Source organism: Condylostylus longicornis, unplaced genomic scaffold (assembly GCF_029603195.1).
Source record: "Condylostylus longicornis isolate FDR11 unplaced genomic scaffold, ASM2960319v2 ptg000018l, whole genome shotgun sequence".
Lineage (NCBI taxonomy): Eukaryota > Metazoa > Arthropoda > Insecta > Diptera > Dolichopodidae > Condylostylus > Condylostylus longicornis.
In genome coordinates, this window is record NW_026577987.1 from 13,380,825 (window position 1) to 13,397,109 (window position 16,285).

Sequence of the window (16,285 nt, forward strand, 5' to 3'; positions counted from 1 at the left end):
GCATTTTTATGTCCTGCCCACACTTACCTATACTTCTACTACTACTACTACTATTCGCTTTTTTTTTCTACTACAACTAGTTTTTTATTATTATTTATTTGTTTCGTTGCTATTTTTTTGTTGTTGTTGTTTCTCATTTGTTTCGTATTTTTCTCTTTTGCTATTATTTTTCCTTCTTTTTTTTACTTTTTACTTCTTATTTTTCTTTTTAGTTTGTTCTTAATTTTTTTTTCATTTCATTTGATTTTGTTTTATTTTTTTAAATTTTTATGCTCTTTGTTTTATCATAATAAAAAAAAATTAATAAACATTTTTTTTCCAAGAAAAAATATCAACAACAACAAACAATGAAAATAAATTAAAAACTAAAAATACATAATTTCTTAAAAAAAAAAAACAAAAAAAAAATCGAGAAATTACAAAAAAACTCGCAAAAACACAATAAAAATAAAAATTATTAACTAACGAGATAAACCTATATAACGAATATGAAATGCATATTCACACTAACACACACACATTTATAATTTAGCATCATTAGCGAGATATTAACGAACGGTACTAAAGCAGTACTTGTATATAATAAGTATATTTAGTCAATGTCTATCTACTACAGTAGTATACTAGTTAAAGAATGAAAATACACAATTACCATTATGAATGTAGTAGTCAAAAAATGGGTATGAGAAATTAAAAAAAAGAGAAAAAAATTAATATTCATATTTTCTTATTTTTAATTTTTATTTTGGTTTTTTTTTTTTTTAGAACAAGATAACATATTATGTTAAGTATAAGGTGGTGCACGCATAATCATATCTCGCAACTTAAAAAAAATAATAACAAAATTAAAAGAGAAAACAAAATCAGAACCTAAAACACAATGAACACACCATGTATGAAGGCAGAAAATAAAATTTAAAAAACACACTAACACAACAAAAATCATAATAAAATAAAAAAATATGCCTAAATGCAATGCGAAGGCAAAAAAAAAATATTAACCAAATAGCAACAACTACTAGTATAAACCATAGAATTCCAACAATAGAACAACAATAACAATAATAAGTAACCCCAAACAAAAAAAAACAAAATCCTACCCCATACACATCCTATACAAAACACATATTAGTTAAATATATTCACATACACCTATATACACATTCATAAATATAAACAAATATCCTAAATAATAAAACTTAAAAAAATTTATTTTACTTACATAATAATATGAAAAATTTATACTCGCAAAAACATACACAGCCTCTTCTCTTTTGCATGTATTTGTGCATTACAATTTTTTTTTTTCTTAATTACAACTTTTTTTTCCCATTTTTTAAATATTATACGTTACACATTAAATTAGTAATAATATGCAATATGAAACAACAAAACTAAAAAAAAAACTGAATAGAGAAAAAAAGAAAACATTGACATAGGTACGTAATATGATTAAATAGACAACAACGGCAACATTAATAAAAACAACAACAACAAAATCATAAGAAATGAGAAAAAAATAAATTTTTTTTTTAAAAAACAGCCCGAGAAAAAAAAACCCATGTAAAGATGAACCAATCAAAAACACTGTTTACGGAAGTTTTGTACATACAAAATATATACATAAATATATAAATTAAAAATTTCTATATAAAATATCGCGCATATCTACCTACCTATTTATCTACCTACATTTCAAACATACATTCATACATACAAACAAAAAATAATACAAACATTGAATATTTTTTTTTGTATTTTCTTTTAGTAAACAACAATTTTTAGCATTAATAACAGCAGCACAATAAAACCATTGAGTAGCTAAAAAAACATACTGTCTAATAGCGAAGCGACGACATTTTTAACATCAATATTCGAGAAAGCAGTAGTAGCAATAACAACAACGACAACAATAAGCAAAATAACAAATCTACTTTCTGTGTTATGTATGTAGCAAGAAAGAAAATATGAGAAAATTAGAAAAAAAATAGAAAATTCACAAATAATCTCTAATCATCATTTTTTGAAATAAAAATTTTCATCCAGTCAGCAGTAGAGCCTCCTTAACACTGTTTTAAATTAGAAAAAGTTTTGAAAAATTATTTTCAAAAAAAAAACACAAATATTAAAAAATAAAATAAAAATAGTATTCGCTATGTAATTCAAAAAGTTTTGTTTTTTTGTTCCATACCTTTCGCTAAGCCAAGAAAATCGCTATACACAAATATTTGAAAGCTTTTTAAAATATACCCATTTCATATATTATTAACATATCTACATATACATATTAATAATAATAATAATATGTAAAAATAACAAAGCGTAAAAAAAAAACAAAATATTTAACACTATAAAAAAAGAAAAACTGTTAAAATTGCCTACATGACATCAGAAACTTTCTCTCTATAAAATATTATAAAATACTCAATATTATATAAATATGTATGCACATTATATAAATGAATAATATTAACGGTATACTCAGTTATAAAATAATATCTAGTTAAAATATTATTAGAGATCCAGAAACACAAAATTTGAGAGCAACGAAAGTATAAAAACAATAAAAAAATAAAATAAAAATTACAATACAATATTGAAGTGGCAGTAGCATCATCCAAAATCTCTCACTATATACAATATACGAGATAAATATAAAATAGCACAAAAAAACAAAACAGAAAAAAATTTTAATACGCGAAATTGAGAAAATTTTCGGAGAAAAAAAAATATTCACATAACGGTGAAATATAACGGTAAATATAAAAAAAAATATTTGTATTCAAATAAACAACAACAATAAACAAAATGACATGACAGGAAAAAAAAATAAAAATTCGCTCACAATATGTATATGGTAGTAGCACGAATATATAGAGAGATAGAGAAGAACAAAACAAAACAAAATAATGAGAAAAGATGGAAAATAGAAAAGGGGGAAAAAAAACCACGTGATTTTAATTTATGAGAAAATGAATTTTTTGTTGTAAATGTTTTTTTTGTGTATGATTTTAACAAAAATATTTCTATACCTTTATATAACAGTTTTGATGTATACATATGTCTGTATATAACGGTTAATGTTGTAAAAAAAGATAACAAAAAAAAATGCTTAAAAAGAAAAACAACTAATATGAAATTCTCAATTTGATTTTTTTTTTCTGCTCATCTTATCATTTTTTTAGCGATTTAGTTAAAAAAGAAATAAGAAAAAAAAATTCAAAAATTTATAAAATAACATTAACATAACAGTGATATGAGAAATTCTCTGTTATCTATGTTAACAGAAATATTGATATGCTGCTTTAAAAATAAGAGGAAAAAAAAAAAAGAAAATTTTAGATACGTGAACAAATTTGTTAATCCCGTAAAAATTTTATGATAATTTTAAAAAATTCTCTAAACTAATCGGATTAGGGACAAAGATTAACATTACCCAATATTTTCTAATTTTTGAAAATTACTTAAAATATTTTGATAACAATTTTATTCTATTTATAAATAACAAAATTTTGAATCTTTTGGATTTTGTTAGGCTCTTGAATAATTTTAGATATTTTTAAAAAAACTAATTTATTTTTTTTGAAATTTATAGTGAAAATTTATAAAAAATTAGGATTACTGTATTTTGTCACGTGTAAATTATAATACTCTCTTATATAGTTAAAATTGAATTTTTTTGAGAGATATTTTTATTATGTGTGGTGTGTACCTGTAAAATTGTGTTTCCATTATGAGTTTGAGTGAAAATTTACCCAAGAATGGGATGTAACTTAAAAATCTCTCTGATGAGAAAATCATTAGAAAAAAAGAAATCGCGCGGAGAAATGTCATTTCGTGCGGAAAATTTTAAAGCACGGAAAAAAAATGATAAAAAAAATAAAAAAAAAAATTGAGTTATTTTGAGAATAGAGAAAAAATGAAAGGGTGGGGACTGGGAAAACTAAAAACTGTATACGACTTATACGAGTATAGAAAGTGAGAGAAAAACACATGACATTTTCTCTTTTTTCTTTTTATTTTCTTATATTATCTTTAATCTCATTTCATGTCCATGTGTAATTCATGTTTTTCCTACATTGTGTTGTTGTTATTACTGATAATTTTTTTGTTTTTTTTTTTTGCTTTAGAAATTCTCGTATATCATTCTTGTAAATCATGGCTATAAAAATAGTATAAAAAGTCACGAGGTTTTTTCGGTTTTATTTTGATTCAAATGTTGGAAAAAAAAAAAATTTTATGAAAATAAAATAAAAAAGAAAATCGCATGCGCGTTATTTTTTTTTTTTTACAAATTTTTTTTTCTATTCGTAATAACCGCTCTTTCATTCTTATTTGTTATTTTCTTTGCTCCAATAATATATGTATATAAAATAGTTAGGTATTTTTAAATAAGTAATTTTAGTTAAGTAGGTAGGTATAATCAATTCTATAAGGTAGTAACCTGTAGAGCATTGAAGGAAGCATGTGATATAAATTCACAATGAGGAGAGCAGAAAATTATTGTGAAATTATTTTTTTTTTATGAATTTGAACAATAATAATATAAAAGTAGTCAAAAATACTTAGATATTATTGAAAATTTTTTTTAGAGACAACCATTTCTTAAGCGAACTTACAATTCCGATTGAATTATAACAATATTGAGAAAAAAATTATTTAAATGGTTGATTAGCGCTGTGATTGTCTTTAAAAAGTGCTCTTTGTAGCTATAAAAACAGATGTGTGTTACTTATGCTACTTAAATAGGCTACGAACTTCAGATTCTAATTGATTTGAAAAAAACGTACAAAAAACGTTTTACTTACTTCCCCAAAGTATATACACAGGTCATTTATAAAACTCAGAATCACCTATTGTACGGGCTGCATCCAATATATGTATATATTAAATAAACCTTGTTAATTATTCTGTATTTTAATTGAAATAAAAAGAATTGATTTAGATATACCTAGATTAATTTTATAACAGTAATACTAATATAAAATGATTAATGCCACATAATATTATTTAAGAGAGTAAGTTGGGGATTCTCATACCTTATTTGGTAAATTTTTGCATCTTCTCTGGCATATCTCTTGATTTTTAATTATGTTGGAATAATAAGAGTGCTGCCAACACTTCAAACAAAACTGTATTATGGTCTTCCCCATGTATGTAAATTTCATACTTAGCTTTTGTACTTGCATTTGAAACTTAGCTCCTAGTTTTAATATTAATATTTTTTAAATAATATAGATTAGGATTTCTTCAGAAAGCTTAAATTCTTGAATTCTGTTATTCGTTTTCTGACCTCTTGGAAAGCTTATGTATGTCTAAAAATAATGTAAATTTTAATAAATTTATTATAAAGTTAATATAAAAAATGTTTAATTTAATTCGCCATATTATGAGTTAAGAGTTATCAGCATACTTAGTGGGTATTAAATGTAAATTTGAGCATAAGGTTAATTAAAATGAATAAATAATTTCTTTGTAAAATAATAAAAATTTACTAAATTGATTAATTTGATTTAATAATAAGTTTCACTCATTTTTCAAAATTATTATTAGCATTCTTAGATTTTATTTTAAATCTTATTTAATAACTTAGGAATGTTTATTTTCAAAAAAAAATTCAAATGCAGTATTTAATTAAAGGTTCCACTTAGGAGTTTATTATTTTCAATAATTTTCAATAATTTCAGTGTCATAAAGTGTTGGGTTTTAAAAAGCTTATCATGGTGGTTATTCGAGTGTAACCATAAAATGATTATCAAATAACTTAAAAATAAGCATTCAACTTATAATTTGCTGTTATATACAAGATGATTCTTATTTAATTTAATTAATAAACCAAGTTCCTGGAATTCATGTAACAAAACATGTTCCATCAATTTTAATATGAAAATTGTACGCTTGGATTTTAGTTTTATGTTCCATTATTTATGGCGCTCGGTTCAATAATTTAAAAAAAAAAAACACAATTTTCCAAAATTGAAAATAGGCTATTAAAAACAAGTCATGAGCAAATAGAAAAATGCTCCAAAATATAAAAATCTTATTTAAATGATTTCAAAATTTCGAAACCGTATACTGGGCGAAAATATTTACCGCCTCACATTTTGTACTAATTATAGTAGACTTAGTCAACTAGGTTTAATTCAAACTAGGTTTAGTCACAGCCAATTTATATTAAAAATTAGAACGAACTCAAATCCATAATTCAATAAAAACAAAAGAATAACAAATAAATTATAAATTTTTGGGCATTTTCCATTGTCAGAAGACAATTTGGGTCATGTACTTTTGTAATTAATTCATTAATTCATTATTTTTGCTCTTTTTTTCATTTTTTAACACGTGGACAATTTTTATTTTCTAAATAGCAATTAAAACACCCTCCAAAAAAACAAAAATTGTTTAGAATTATAAAGGACATTTTGTGCCTGAAAGACATCAACTACGTTCTTATTTAATTAAATAAAATTGTTTTTTTTTTCAATACATTTGAATTACCATCAAAAATAACTTTTAATTATATACACGAAATTTTACATAATATTTTAATAAAGTATATTAAATATGAGGGGTAGAAAGGATTATTATTTTCGAACTATATTAAAAGTTAATTAATTTGTATATAATTTTCATTTAAGGACTTTTTTTTTTGTTTTCAATTTAATAATTATTTAATAACAAAAATAATGTAAATATTCTTTGACGTCACGCACCTTAACCTCAAAAACGAGCAAGACAAGCTCTAACTTTATTATTTTGTTTTTGGTTTTGTTAATTGAACTTCAATTGATGTTTAATATTTATTGTTATATTTTTGGTTGATTGTAATAGTACTGATGATTATGATGATGAAAATGATGACGTTAAGGCTCCGGTGTATACCATTGTACTCATAAAACAGTTTATACTTTTGTTTTTCCTTATTTATTTCATGAAACATGAAATATTTTTATTGTATATTTATATATAACTCTTTTAATATAAGTTTTTACATGCATATAGAAAATAATATGAAGAAGGGTCGAAATAAAAAGTTCTACGAATTTAATAAAAAGCAATTGTGCATGATTATTTACGCGCTTAAATTATTACTAACTTTAAATATTGCTTTATTATTGTTTTTATTTTTGTTAATGCCCATTATTTTTTATTATAATAACAATGGTTATAATTTAAATATTATTTAATCATAATATCCATAATATATGTAAAATGAAATAGAAGACTTATGACATAAAGTCCAAATTAGTTTTGAAATAAAGTGTTATTGTAATTTACAGAAATAAATTCGGATCAAGCCAATGGTTTGTAAAGTAACACTTTTCCCCTAAACAAATGAAAATGCTTTTTCTACTAGTTTTCATTAAAATACGAAAAAAATTCAAATTATTGCATATATTTAGGATGAAAAAAAACATAGTTAAAGTAAGCATTATGGTTGAATTCAGCAGTTAAGTATGTTAGCTAAGATTATATAATTATATTTTATAATGACATAGCATTAATCGCAATATTTTTGTTATAGAAATTTGGAAAAGGCGGCTTTTTGGAAGGCGGCTAAAATTTAAATTTTACAAATTTCGATAGTCGTTAACCTAGCTGTAGAGGTTTGGAGGTGGAAAAGACTTTTCTAGTAACGAAATAAATTTGTTAGTGTTTAAATGTGCTATAATTTCAGACTTCTGCATCTTTTCCTCTGATAAAATAAAGTTACCAATTGAAGTGAACTATTTTTAAGCTTTAGTTTATTTTGGTTTGAACTTTAAGAAATGATTTGATATAATTATATCAAGTGACTAAGTACCTAACAAAAATTTTTACTGAATGATTTTGTTATTAACGGTAAAAAATAAGTAGTGGTGTTAGAGTGCCGTCGGTAAAACTTTATATTGCTTATGCTTTAATTTTTAATTAACTAAGGCTTAGTATGAGTTGTATCTAAAATAATTTGCTGAATATTTTACAGGTATAGGTAATACATCAAAAGGAATGTGCCATCTGATAATGATTTTCTGAAAATTTTTGGTCATAACCGGATATAATGAATGCCTTTAGCATACTTTGAATGCCTTAACTGCAGGCGAAGTAGACACCGCATCTCTTTTATCCTTTGAAAACGCAACAGCAATTTTCAATATCCCGTTTCAATTTATAAATTTCCGGTTTCTTTAATTCAGTTTTTTCTTATTTAATTTTAGAAAAATTTTTCTAGTAAACGTCAACTCGAAAGAACTTCAAACTTTAGCCACCTCAATTAAAAATGTAATGCAATGGTTATGTAAGTGCAACTTTTTCTAAAATTATTCTTTCACTATTTCTCCTAAATGTATCTAATATGATGTGTCAAAAATTTTTTCTTTTTTTTACTAATTTTTTACGATCATGTCCTTAAAGGGTTAATTTCTAATTTTCACTAATAAATTAAAATATGAAGTTTTACAAATTATCAACTTGGTTAAAGTGTCCTTATTATCTGATTTCTGGGTCTGTACGATTTTCGCTAATCTTAAGAAATTTGATTCTCCGTTTTTTTTTGACAACAATTCTTTTGGTAATATTTCTCGTATACGTTTGGTCTGGATTATCAAAACATTATAGGATATTTGATAAAAAATATATATTAAATATAATTTCTTCCAATATCTCAATCACATAAACAAAAACAATGAAAAAAAAATTAAACACAACAAAAACAAAAAACAAAAAATTTTAACCGCACTGCCACTTAATTTTTTTTTGTTGTTCTATTCAACCTTATACACATATCAGTCAGTAGTCATTCAATATCCTTTACATAATATTAAAAACAAAAACAAAAGAAAAAGAAACAAGTAAAATAAAAGTAAAAAATTCAAACGTTATCCTTAGTTCTCTATTTTATAGTTGAGAGTCTCTATTGTAAAAGATATTTCGACCATAATAGACCAGTTTTTTTATTTTTTTTTTTTTGAATTTTACTTTTATTGTTATTATTATACAAATATATACGAGTACATACACGTACTTAAATATAAATTTATAATGTTATACATATTATTGTTATATATTTATAATATTATTATAATAAAAATGGGCTTTCGATAATTTCCAGTAATTAATCGGAATCCATTGTTCTTCAGAGTAGCAATTACCATTCATTTTATTATTATTTTCTTATGTTTTTGTTTTTGTTTTGTTTTATTTTGAATTACGATAATGTTTGTAATAATAATATTAAATGGAGAATTTAAGGACTTTTATATATATACATTTATGATATCGTATATGTGTATATTTTAATATCACCTTTTTTATTAAATTATAACCATTCGGATTGCATTTATTTATTGTTGAACAAAAAAAAAAAATAGTTACGTATTTAAATTAAGAAAGCTGGCTCCTAATAATAATGGAAAAATATGAATTGAAGAAAGTTTCTTTTATTTATTGAAATTATTTGAATATATTTATGTTTGTATTTGTTATAATTATAACAATACATCAATAGTATGAGTTCTCCTTGTTAAAGATTGTATAAAATTTGAAATATTTATGGGGTCCAGTTGAACGTTATACGTTCAATTAAATTAGTTGTGTTACGATGTCAGGGTTACATTAGGTTCTTTTCTTTAGAATATAGATTCATTAGGTTCGCTTCTTTACGAAAAATTGACATACATTTTTGAAATTTTAATTTTACTATAAAATAAGCAACTTTTCATTAAAAGATAATTTTATTTCTGTTATATATTTTTGATTTACAGAACTTTATTTTATATTTTTTCTGCTTCCACTGTTATTTACTTAAACTATTTAAATGTTCTGTGGTTTATTCGGAAGATTTTTAATGCTTTCGACTGCAACTTCTAAATATTCGGCTATTTTTTTTTCATTCAGTGAGTTAAAGAGAAGAAACATAATGAGGCTAGAATAAATTTGTACAGGGTGGTTCGAAACTGGTGTTATAGTTCTCGAGGAGTATTTGAATTCCTCGGAAAAATAATGTTGTTTGTATTTTTTTTTTTAACAAATAGACATACACGGCACTCATATCGTATGTTTGATATAAGGTTTATCGTTTTCAAGTAATAGCTGCTTAAATATGAAATTTTCAGAAAAAGAACTGAGTATTTTTATTACAAGGTAATTATCTAAAAAATTTTCGCTATTTTCTTTTTATTATTTTTGTTCGATGCGCTGTATCTTCTTTTACAACTTGGTCATACATAATTTTGTTTATGTCCAATATGCATCATATCTGTAATACGAAAAACAAAAGTATTATTATCAAAAATTTCATCGGAAACTAAAATAAACCAAAAAATTATTTATAAACAAAGTGATTGTAAAATTATAACCCTTTTATATTTTGTTTAACTTATTATCGTAGTCATTTTCATATAATCAAATTAATATTTTTCGTAGTAGCAATAAAAACAACAACAATAATAATAATAATAAATCTAAATAATTATATAAGGAAATTAAAAATGCGTTTTATTTAATATTATTTTGTCCCATCATTATTATTTTTTTTTTCTGTTTTTCATAAATATCTTGTAAATGATACAAAATTAAGTTGAAATGCTTAAAAAAATTACTTGAGTAAATAATGAGAGTTTATTTTCAAACTATATTATTTTACAGTTAATAATACAAGCCCTATTGGTTTTTCTTTTATAATGTTTGATGTCCAATATGTCCGGAGTTACAGACAACATATAAAGACACACAAAAAGAATGAGCAAATAGGAAGGCAAGGGAACAACAGAAAAAATACAAACGTTGAAATTAAATTCAAAAATATAAAACAAAATATAAAAGAAAAGGATATTAAAGGATATTAAAAGACATTAAAGAATATTTTTTTATTATATTTTGTCTATGTATTAAATAATAATTAAATAGTAAAGTTGCGGGCAATGTGGTTAAAGGTAATATGAAATAACAAATTGTTTTGTCACACGTTTCTTTTAAAAAGGACTCCAAAAAAACACAAAAAAAAAAAACAAAAACAATACACAAAACACTTCATTATTATCATATTTATATATTGTCCTTTTGTTTAGGTAATTTAAGTAATTTGTACATAAAATATAATTGTTTCAATTAATTAATTGAAATTTTATTTTATTATATGAATTACAAAATTAAAATAATCAAAGAAAAAATAAAAAAAATTGGTATACCAGACACGTGTGGTGCCATTTTTAATAACTTATTTATTTCTCTTTCAAATGAAAATACAAAAAAAAATTAATTTAAATTGAAATACTTAAATTTATTATTGAAATATAAAATTATTGGCGAGTTATTTTTTTTTAAAGAAACACGTAATTGGTTTACATGATAGGAGAATTAATTCTAGTTTTTGCCCGTCAAAGCAATACCAAACTGTAAGTTCTAGTAGAAAAGATTTCAAACTACTGTCAGTAAGAATTGTTAAAATTAATATTTTATAGAGCTTAAATTTATTTTGCTTATATATTAGTTTTAACTGTTAAGAACTTTAATATAATGTAGTCTTTAGGTTTTGCAAAAAGATCCGCCAAAATGTCAATGTATTCATTGAAAAAAACAGTAGAAATCATTAAAATCTCATAACTGCATAAATTACAATCACTATAAAATGTGATTATTAATGGGGCTGAGAACATTTTAATAACTGACTCTAACAAGGCGGATGTGTTTATAACAACAATAATTGTTATAAAAAATAATATACGAGGATCACTATTTATATTTCGGGTCTAGCAATAAAAAACAAACATCATTGGAAATGGTTTTATTGTTTTTCAAAATATTCCCCATGAAGATCAATACACTTTTGCATGCGCTGAAACCAATTTTCGTAGCACTTTTTCCACTCCGATTGAGACACCTCCAAAACATGGTTTTTGAACGCATCGACTGCTTCTTCAGGTGTTGAAAATCGTTGTCTACGCATTTTTTTTTTGATGTGAGGGAATAAGAAGAAGTCATTGGGTGCTAAATCAGGACTGTACGGCGGATGACTCATCAATTCGATATTTTGAGTGCTCAAATAGTCCATTGTTTCAGCTGATTTGTGAGAGCTTGCATTGTCATGATGAAGAATGATTCGCCGGCGCTTGTTTGTTTTCCTTATTTCTTCGAAAACTTTCGGCAAACAGATGGTGGTGTACCATTCAGAATTGACCGTCCTACGTTCCACTAAAGGTACTGTGGCCACATGACCGGTTATACCAAAAAAAAACGCGATCATTTGCTTCGATGTGCTTCTTCCACGAACAACTTTTGTTGGATTTGGCTCGTCTTGGAACACCCATACGGTCGATTGCTGTTTCGTTTCGGGCTCATATGCATAGATCCATGATTCATCACCTGTGACTATCTTATAAACGTCTTTTGACGCACCGCGATTGAATTTTTTCAACATTTCTTTGCTCCAATCGACACAAGCCTTCTTTTGTGCAATCGTCAAATTTTTTGGGATCCATCGACAACACACCTTTTTCACGGCAAGATGTTCATGCAATATCTTATGTACGCTGGTGGAACTAATGCCCAAGGATGCCTCAATCTCACAGTATGTCACATGCCGGTCCATCATTATCATTTCGCGCACAGCATCGATGGTTTCCGGCAAAACGACCGAAATTGGCCGACCTTCACGAAATTCATCCTGGAGCGAACGGCGTCCGAAACCAAACTCTTGGTACCAGCGATTTACAGTGGTTTTTGATGGTGCTTCATCACCAAAAGTCGAAACAAGTTGATCGAGACACTCTTGTCTCGATAATCCGCGCCGAAAATCGTAAAAAATCATCGCACGAAAATTTTCACGGGACAATTCCATTTTTTGACCGAGATGAATTTTTCAAGTCACTGTAAACAAAACAATTCGCGCTCGAATAACAAAACGTTCTGAGTGAAGTTGTCCTAAAAAATGTCAAACTTTCCAATGGAAGTGTCAGATTGCACCTGGCAGCACTAGTATTGCCAGGACCCGAAATATAAATAGTGACCCTCGTATAAGAGAAATATATAAGAGAAAAAAATTGTTATACAAAAAGAAAATGGTACGCAAAATTGCAATGAAAAATTTAATTATTATAAAATTGTGATATCAAATAAAGTGAAAAATTGTTATACAACTGTTATACAAAAAAAAGTGAAAAATTTTCATACAACTGTTATACAAAGTGAAGTAAGAAGAGTTTACAGTCCTCATTTTTTAACATAATTATTGAGAAGTTTTCGATTTTTGGGTTATTAATATTTGGCGTAAGTGTTTGTTGTTTAAAACTGATTCTCCTTTTGGTTATACCTGTCTAATTGTTTCGATATGGTGACTTAATTCATTTTTTATTTGCAAAACAGAAAAATGTTTATTGGGAGCGTGCAATGTACATATAAGCATATAGTAAAAGCTATGGATTATAGCTTTAAAAAACCTTGAAATTGGTCAAATCAAAACTAAAAGTCTCTTATGGTATTTACGAAAAAAAACATACAAGTTAGAAATGAAGACCAGGGATATATTGGTATAGGTATACAAATAGAAATCTATTAATATCGAAAAGTAAAAAATTTTGAAAAATTTTTACATAAAATCAAACATCTAAGAATAATAGTAAAAAATATTAGCAAAATTCTAAGCAAGGCAACGATATTGTTATATTGTAGACAATTTATATATATATATTATAAGCTTTAGTAAATTCACACATACATGCATACATCTTAATTATATACATTATGTTTCACATTATTTAAAGGAATAATGAGGACATTCTTTTCATTACAAATTATAATATATGAGAATTATTTCAATGTACTAAAAAATCCTTAAAAATATTTTCTTGGACACAATATTAATATTATTACAAGCTCATATATTTCGTATGTACATATAATTCAATTTATATACAGGGTGATTCAGTAATAAGTGCGTGAACATTTATAGCATATTTTGAGGCAACAAAAATGGGTAAAATGTTTGATGTATATCTTACATATACTGGACAGTCATCAACTAAAATAAATGTAGTTGAGTAAATACTACACAAAACTAATCCTTTTAACATATTGGTCAATTTAAAAATGTTATACACTTAAAGTGTTTGTACTTTCAGAGTATTATATATGTCCTATTGTAACGCTATAATTATAACTTTGAATATTGTACAGGGTGATGTTGTTAAATTGTTCAACATTGCAAGAATTTTTTAAAATATTTTAGAAATATTATCGAAATGAAAATATAATGTGTATAACCAATCAATTTGAAGTTCATATTGAAATGGGAAATTTTCGTATTCCTTAATTAATTTTTTCTTATTCTTTTAAATTTATAATAGAAATCTTCAATTTCATTTTAATTATAAATTGCATATTGTAAGTCCAATGAAAAGAATTTATAAATAAAATTTATTTTGAGTAACTTATCCTCAAACGGACCATTCTCAATTGCTCCTAAATAATAATATGGACAAAGTATTAAAATTTATTTAAACAAGAAAATATCCTTACATTATTATAATGTTCTGTGGATTACATACAATGTTTCTCACATATATGATGACTTTTATTTTTATAATTTTATGCAAAGGTAGCTAGCTATATAAAACATTTTCCTATAAAATAATATAAATTAAAAATTCGTACTTATGTATTGTGTAAAATATGGTTTTAAATATATTTATTATTATACATTCTATATTATAATTATAATTATAATAATATTTTTTGCCTAGAATGAGTAAGAGTTGATTGTTAAGTTGGTAAGGATTTTATTTTACTCTGTTTCTTGTCTTTGCATATACAACAAATTTACAAAGTATAAGGGATTCAAATTTTCAAAAATTAATGCATCGAACTTTTAAGGTTTGAAAGAATATTTTTTAAGGATCTTTAGATGTAATGGAATTATTATGAATATTTATTAAATTTATATAAAAATATAAATTAGTGTGTGTTTTTGTGTGCGTGTGTACATTAATTTGTTCAAAAATTTATAGCATTATGAAAATATGTGTACAATATTATAATATGCATAATTTTTATGTTAATATATGAATATAAAATTTTTATGAAACATAAATAGATTCTGTCCTTTTACTTAATAATATTAAAGTTTATACATTACACAAACACATGTATGTATGTATATAATGGACATAACATTATATGGTAGGTATGTAAGCATGTACAATTAAATTTCTAATTATTATAAATGAAAAAGGCTTTAATATGCAATTTTATGCAAATTTTTGACCCTTTCTTTCGATTTCTATATATAAGGACACACAAACACCCTTGTACAGCATAATAATAAATAATATGTATTTATGTATGTATAGAGAGAAAATTATTCGAATTTAGAAAATTTTTGAAAACTGTACCCACTTTATTGTAATATAAATGCAATATAATATATTTCTTTTTAAAAAATACGAGAGCAAGTTTGGGAATAGTAAGTTTGGTAAATTCGAATTTTTTAATTTTTTTGTATTAGTCATGTCGGACTATAAGAAGTCTTGCGATTTCTCCAGAAGGAAGTTTTAGATACTAATCGCCAACTTTCTCATAATTTTGAGTTGTGCATAGGAAAGGACGTGAAGAGATCTCGGAATGCGGTTAATGATCATATTGGCCATAGGGTTAAAAACATTCACATATATACATATTGGATAATAAAAAATACAACAGAGGTTTGTATAAACACAATTAAAGCAAACACGACTATATAAAATAAAGTCAGTTCTTTTCAACACTAACTTGGGCCCAGTTCCACTGTAAATTTTACAGAAAGAAAATTTTAACTAGCTTGTAAAAATAATTACCATAATGTTGTTTTAGGAAAATAATTTACAGCTGACTAAAATGATGTTTAGAAGAACATATGATAAAAGGCAGTAAACAAAGAAATGTCTAGAACAGTAACACTGTGTAAGCATATATGCAAAGTAGAGCACAATTCAGGTCTTCGGAAAGATTGAGTGGATAGTTGGTTGCAATTCAAGATTTGACATTTTGCCAGTATAACAAGAACAGATTTTTGCGAAATTACTCATTATATTTTCACCAAAATGGAACAAATTTTTTTAATTTCCACAAAATGTATCAACTATTTTGCCATCAGCGTCATTATATTATCATATTTGTCATGTGTCGAAATTTCATGATTTTGATGCCGGTTGTATTAAAAACGAAATATTTTTCACTTTGTATGGGACATTATAAAAGTAGTAATTCACCCATTATTATATGAGGGTAGTTTTCATCATATTTCAGGGTAATTTTAGTTGTTCCATTTTGCATT